The 5988-nt window shown below is 42.1% G+C and overlaps 1 pseudogene; it reads right to left on the bottom strand.

Moving 5' to 3' along the window:
• Positions 1–4157: 4157 nt before the first annotated feature.
• LOC129563262 (glutamine synthetase pseudogene) lies at positions 4158–5274 on the bottom strand (annotated as a pseudogene).
• Positions 5275–5988: the final 714 nt, after the last annotated feature.

The following is a 5988-nucleotide window of genomic DNA, read 5'->3' as shown; positions in this document are numbered from 1 at the left end:
ATAACAAGCACCTAATAATAATTTTAGCTTCCAAATTCTTTTCTAATAATACCCATCAATTATTGACCTTTATAAATCATATTAGGAAAAACATCAAATGGCCTTAGAAAACCTTGTAGAAGGATAACTTTATGTTTGGTTTGAGTGGGAAGATAAAAAAAAACTGGGTAAAGTGGCTCTGGGGAAGCTCAACAACTGCTTTGGAAAAAACACAGATTCTAAGTTTCTCATGTGGAAAACTCTAACAGAAAACTGCGTTTATGAAAATTCACGAAACAAATTATCAAACCCAGTAGGTCTGACTTGTTGGTTCTCTACTTTTACTTCACCAAGGATTCCTTGTATCGTTACTCCTCACCCCCAGTGGAATTCTTAACATAAGCATGAAAACTATTGTTAATAGGGATTTCCCTTTGCCAGTGGCTCAGCAGTAATGTATCCTCCTCAATGCTGGAGACACAGGGCATGTGGGTTCGATCCCTGGGTTGGGAAGATCTTCTGGAAGAGGGTATGGCAACCCACTCCAGTATTTTTGCCTAGAGAATCCCCATGGACAGAGGAGCCTGGCAGGCTGCAGTCCATAGGGTTGCAAAGAGTCAAACACCACTGAAGTGACTTAGCATACACATACTATTGTTATTATTGTTCTTGTTGCTCAGTAAAATAATGCACACATTAACTTATAACTAAATCTTTTTCTTTTAAAATCAAAGATTTTTAAAATCAAAATACTTACCGGCACATATCTAAAAAGTAAGAGGTATTGCAAAGGTCTGTTCTCTCACTCCTGCCCCATCAAAAAACAAACAACAAAAAAAACAACCCAGCAATATGATGTTCTACTCCCACTGTCAATCCAACTCCATTTTAGCAGTTTCTAAGTTATCTGCTTTCTCCTTGATTTGTCAGTACTAGCCATTATCTACCTATGGCTGATTTATGTTGATGTACAGGCAGAAAACAACACAACATTGTAAAGCAATTATCTCCAAATAAAAATAAATACGTTTTTAAAAATATTAGACATTATCTCCTGACTTTCTTTTATGGTAACACAGAATCACTGTCACCTTCCTAACATGGTTATATCACAATACGGAGTTAAACCAAGTCATGACAAATATGATTATGACCGTGTCAGTATTGTCACTGTTCAGCCAAAATGAGTACAATGATTCCATTTCCTTTCTAGTACAATTGAAAGTGAAAGTGAAAGTCGCTCATTCGTGTCCAACTCCGCGAATTCTCCAGGCCAGAATACTGGAGAGGGTAGCCTGTCCCTTCTCCAGGGGATCTTCCCAACCCAGGAAGTGACCTGGGTCTCCTGCATTGCAGGCAAATTCTTTACCAACTGAGCTATCAGGGAACTTTTAGTTAATAATTGCCTCATTTTTTTCACTTGTCCTATATCAATTTCTTATTTATTTTGTGAGTCCTTCAACAGATTTTTTTTAATATGTGTTAATAATTTCTCCCAAATGCATCAAATATATCAAGCAGAGTATCCATTTTTTTCTTTTTTCCTGCAGATTCTCTGTTCCTTGACCTCTATCACCAGCACTTTGTTAGCTAATCGCTCTTTGACTTTGTTGCGCAAATGTTATCCCAGGACTTTTTAGCATTGCTCACCGTATTGGTTATCTTGCATCTTGAACCTCAGGTATCTTCATTTTTTGGTTCAGTCCTTATTTTTGATAAAACACGTTCTCTGCAACCTCTGTAATAAAAGCTGCACGGGACTTTTCGTCCGCCACTCTTTGCATGCCTGAAAATATCTTTATTCTACCCTCACGCTCGATTAATATTTTGACTGAATATAAGACTATACATTGAAATTCTATCAGTGTTTCCAGTATTGGGGAAGAAAAGCTATTTCCATTGAGTTTTTTAATGAGAGGGACAGTGCAGAGCACTTCTGGTGACTCTCAGTATTTTGAAGGTAGCATTCCACTCTTACTTTACATCCGGAGTTGCTATTAAGTAGGGTGATACCACTTTGAATCTTTCTCTTTTATGACTTTTTTTATTCTTTCTGGACAGGTTTAGGATTCCATCTTCCTCCTTAATATTTTAACATTTCAATTCAGTAAATGTGAGTAGGTGAAAGCACTTCTGGGCTCCATGGATAAAATGTCTGAGACAGTCTGCTGTCAAGGAGCTTACGACCTAATAGATATACTGTTCATCCTACGGTTATATTCACTTTACACGCATCCACGTTCTTCACCCTGGAGAAGACTGTTGTCCAGGGAAGGTGACAAACACAACTTGCTATTCTGAGCCTGTCACATTTGTGAGAAAATTCATGAGAATTAAACACTTCCTCAGGATTAAGAGAGGAGAAGGCAATGGCAAGCCACTCAGTACTTTTGCCTGGAAAATCCCATGGACAGTGGAGCCTGGTAGGCTGCAGTCCATGGGGTCACTAAGAGTCGGACACGACTGAGCGACTTCACTTTCACTTTTCACTTTCATGCATTGGAGAAGGAAATGGCAACCCACACCAGTGTTCTTGCCTGGAGAATCCCAGGGGCAGGGGAGCCTGGTGGGCTGACATCTATGGGGTCGCACAGAGTCAGACACGACTAAAGTGAATTCGCAGCAGCAGCAGCAGGATTAAGAGATAGTCTTCTTCATTAAACAGCCAAGATAAGTGATGTTAAACCATATTTACTTCACAAATACTAGGTATATTAATCATACCATTTTATTCATTTTTTAAGGGCAAAAGTGGGGTTTGTTTTATTATAAAAGAAAAAAAATAGTAGCTCCTCAGGAATCTTAACAAAAGAAGGGAATATTACACACTCAGAGTACAGACACCAAGGTACAAAATTACAACTGTTTGAGCTCCAGACTTGTCCCATCTCCTCCAGAGCAGAGATGGGGAGGAGACAGCTGTAGCAAACAAGCAATTCTGTAAAACAAAGACTTAGAAACCCTACAAATATGATTAAAATCTAAACTTCTGTTTTGCTTTTAAAAAAATTTTTTTTTAATATATCAAAAGTCCTGCTTTAATGACATGCTAGTCCCACCGGAAAGAAACCCCAATACTCCCTTGTTAGTAACATGCTCAAGTTGACCAGCGAACACATATTTCCAAACTCCTGTGTGTACAAGTACATGTGTCTCTTTGTAAACCCAGGGCTCAGGTGATGGCTACTGCTATCATGGGCTTCCACCTGTTAACCAACTAACGTCAGCCTCCCCAGAAGGGCGAGCAGGGCAGAGAGAATCTCTGAAGTGGTAGTATGGAATAACAGCCCCAAACAGCCAACTTTTCCAGCACAGCCGCCCCCATCCCCACCCCAACTCAAAGGAAGATCCTTATTTCTAACCAGATTACTTGTCTCAAATTTGGGTTCCCCGTAACCAGAATGGCTTTTTCTCCCTAAAGAGAAAGCACACATTTATCTACACACCCATATATATATATATTTTTGTTTGTTTGTTTTTACATTTAAATATAAAAATACTACTCTGCTTTGTGTTATAAATGGTGGACCAGACAATGAGAACTTTTTCTTTTAAGGTAGGGCTAGCCATCCATTTATGCTCAATAAGGAGTTGTCAGGGTGTTGAGCCCCAGGCAAGGGAAGCACCACACCAGGAGATCTAGGGGGTTTTCCTACCTAACTTCCCACCCTTCCTCCCCGCTAATTCTCACTTTTAATAGAAAGTTGGTTACAACCTCATAAGTAATGGAACTTCCTGCCAAGAAGGGAAATCCTAACCAAACCACAGAATCCAGCACCCCAGTCCCCGACTCAGAAACCACTCAGAAGAGTCCTCCCCATCCCTTCACAATGACTGGACTCTCTGTCCAGAAAGCTATGCCTATTGGACAAACACACCTGATCAAATGGAAGCAGTGGGTATGTTTCCCCGCCCCCAACGAATGCACTAGAAAGCTTCAGTGATAGAAAAAAGAAAAGGACGGGGATAGGTAGGTGGTTGTGAAGTGATTAAGAACTTGACTCCTTCAATCCTGACTAAAGAAAGCAAGAGATATTAACTGGGTGTGAGGAATTTAAAAAAAAAAAAGCCTTAATATTCCACCCTTTGAGTTATTGCTATTATGACATTGACAGGGGCAAGAGTGGGAGCAAGATGTAGAATTGAGAGCGGTTTTGAGGGCTGCAAGTCTAGTCCACTTAGTTCTTGTACTGGAAGAGCTCATTGCCCATTTCGTTCAGAAGACACGTGCGGATGAGGGCTTCCATCACAGCGGAGGGGTCACAGTTGGCAGACAGGCGACGGTCTTCAAAGTAGCCTTTCTTCTCCTGGCCAACAGCCTGAGGGATGTGGATGCTAGCACCAAGGTTGGCCACACCACCAGAGAAGTCCTTGATGTTGGAGGTTTCATCCAGTTAGGCGCTGGGCATTGTCCAGGCCCCCTTGGGATCATAGGCTCGGATGTGGTACTGTTGTCCCTTGCTTAGTTTCTCAGTGCCCTCCTCAATGCACTTCAGACCATTCTCCTCGCATGGCCTTGGTGCCAAAATTGGTGTGGCAGCCGGCACCATTCCGGTTCCCAAGAATGCGCTTAGGATCAAAGGTGGCAATCATTCCAAAGTCTTTGCACACATGATGCAAGATGAAATGGGCCACCCACAGATGATCTCCCATGTTGATTCCTTCACAAGATCCTATCTGGAATTCCCACTGCACAGGCATGACCTCAGCGTTCCTAGCCCCGATCTATATACCTGCCTACAAGCAGGCCCCGTGGTGAACCTGCACAATATCCCTGCGGTAGGCCTTGTCTGCTCCCACACCACAGTAGTATGGACCTTGGGGCCCAGGAAAGCTGTTCGAAGGCCAGCCAAAGGGGTGCCCATCCGCGCCCTTGAGGGTATATTCCTGCTCCATTCCAAACCATAGGTGCTGGTTGCTGACCGTGTCCATTATCCGTTTTTAAGTGTGCCTTAAATTGGTGTCTGCAGGCTTTCGGTTGTACTTGAAGACTTCACAGAACACCAGCTTGTTGGGGTCCTTGCGGAAAGGGTCCCAAAACATGACAGCAGGGACAAGATACATGTCACTGTTGGAGCCTTCAGACTGAAAAGTACTAGAGCCATTAAAATTCCACAGGCAGCTTTTCTATACACTTGGGCTCAGAATTCAAGGTTCAGATCTTACAGTGCAGTCCTTCTCCAATACCATCGATCCGGATGTACATAGCTTGGACTTTCTCGCCCTGAGGTAGGGCCATGTACACCTGTTTGTTGCCTTTGTTAAGTGGGAGCTTGCCAAGGTGGCCATGGTGGAAGGTGTTATGGGCACCGAGCAAGCAGCAGGGCAGGCAGGCAGAGAGATTCTGGTGAGGAGAAGAGAGGCAAGGAGGCTGGGGGTGCTGCTTAGACAGCCTGCTCTTCTCCCATTCTAGGCTCTGCCTGTTTGTTCAATAAATATTTATTGAGGGACTATTATGGACCAGACAATAGCCTAGACATTGAGTGCACAACAATAAACAAGGTAAAGTCCTTCCACCCATGAAGCTTATATCAGTATGGTGCAGAGAGGGACATTAAAAAATACAGGAATAAACAAATTCACTCCTTCCACCAATATTTACCAAGCACTTACTATTTATCAGGTATGTTCTAAGTCCAGAAGATATAGCAATGAACAAAATAAACAAAACAGCTTCTCCCATTGAATTAATGTTCTAGTGAGTAAATGAACAAGGTAAATCATAGCTTATAATGTTCAGAAGAAAATAAAAGAAAGTGATAAGACAGAGCAAGAGTGGAGAACACTTTCATTGACTGGTCAGGAAGAAAAGTCTCTGAGATGATATTTAGGCAGAAATTCAAATGAAAAGAAAGAACAGGTTCTGCTAAGAAATGGGGAGAAAGGATTTGGGGTATAGGGAAAGCAAATAAAAAGCTTTAAAATGGGAGAAAGCCTGGTATATTCCAGGACTGGGAATGAGATGAGCAGAGTGAATGAGAAAGAAGTTGGTGTGAGATGTTTCCTTGA

Source organism: Moschus berezovskii, chromosome 9 (genome assembly GCF_049115385.1).
Source record: "Moschus berezovskii isolate FMDL1 chromosome 9, NW_MosBer_1.0, whole genome shotgun sequence".
NCBI lineage: Eukaryota > Metazoa > Chordata > Mammalia > Artiodactyla > Moschidae > Moschus > Moschus berezovskii.
This window is presented reverse-complemented; position numbering and strand designations above follow the sequence as displayed.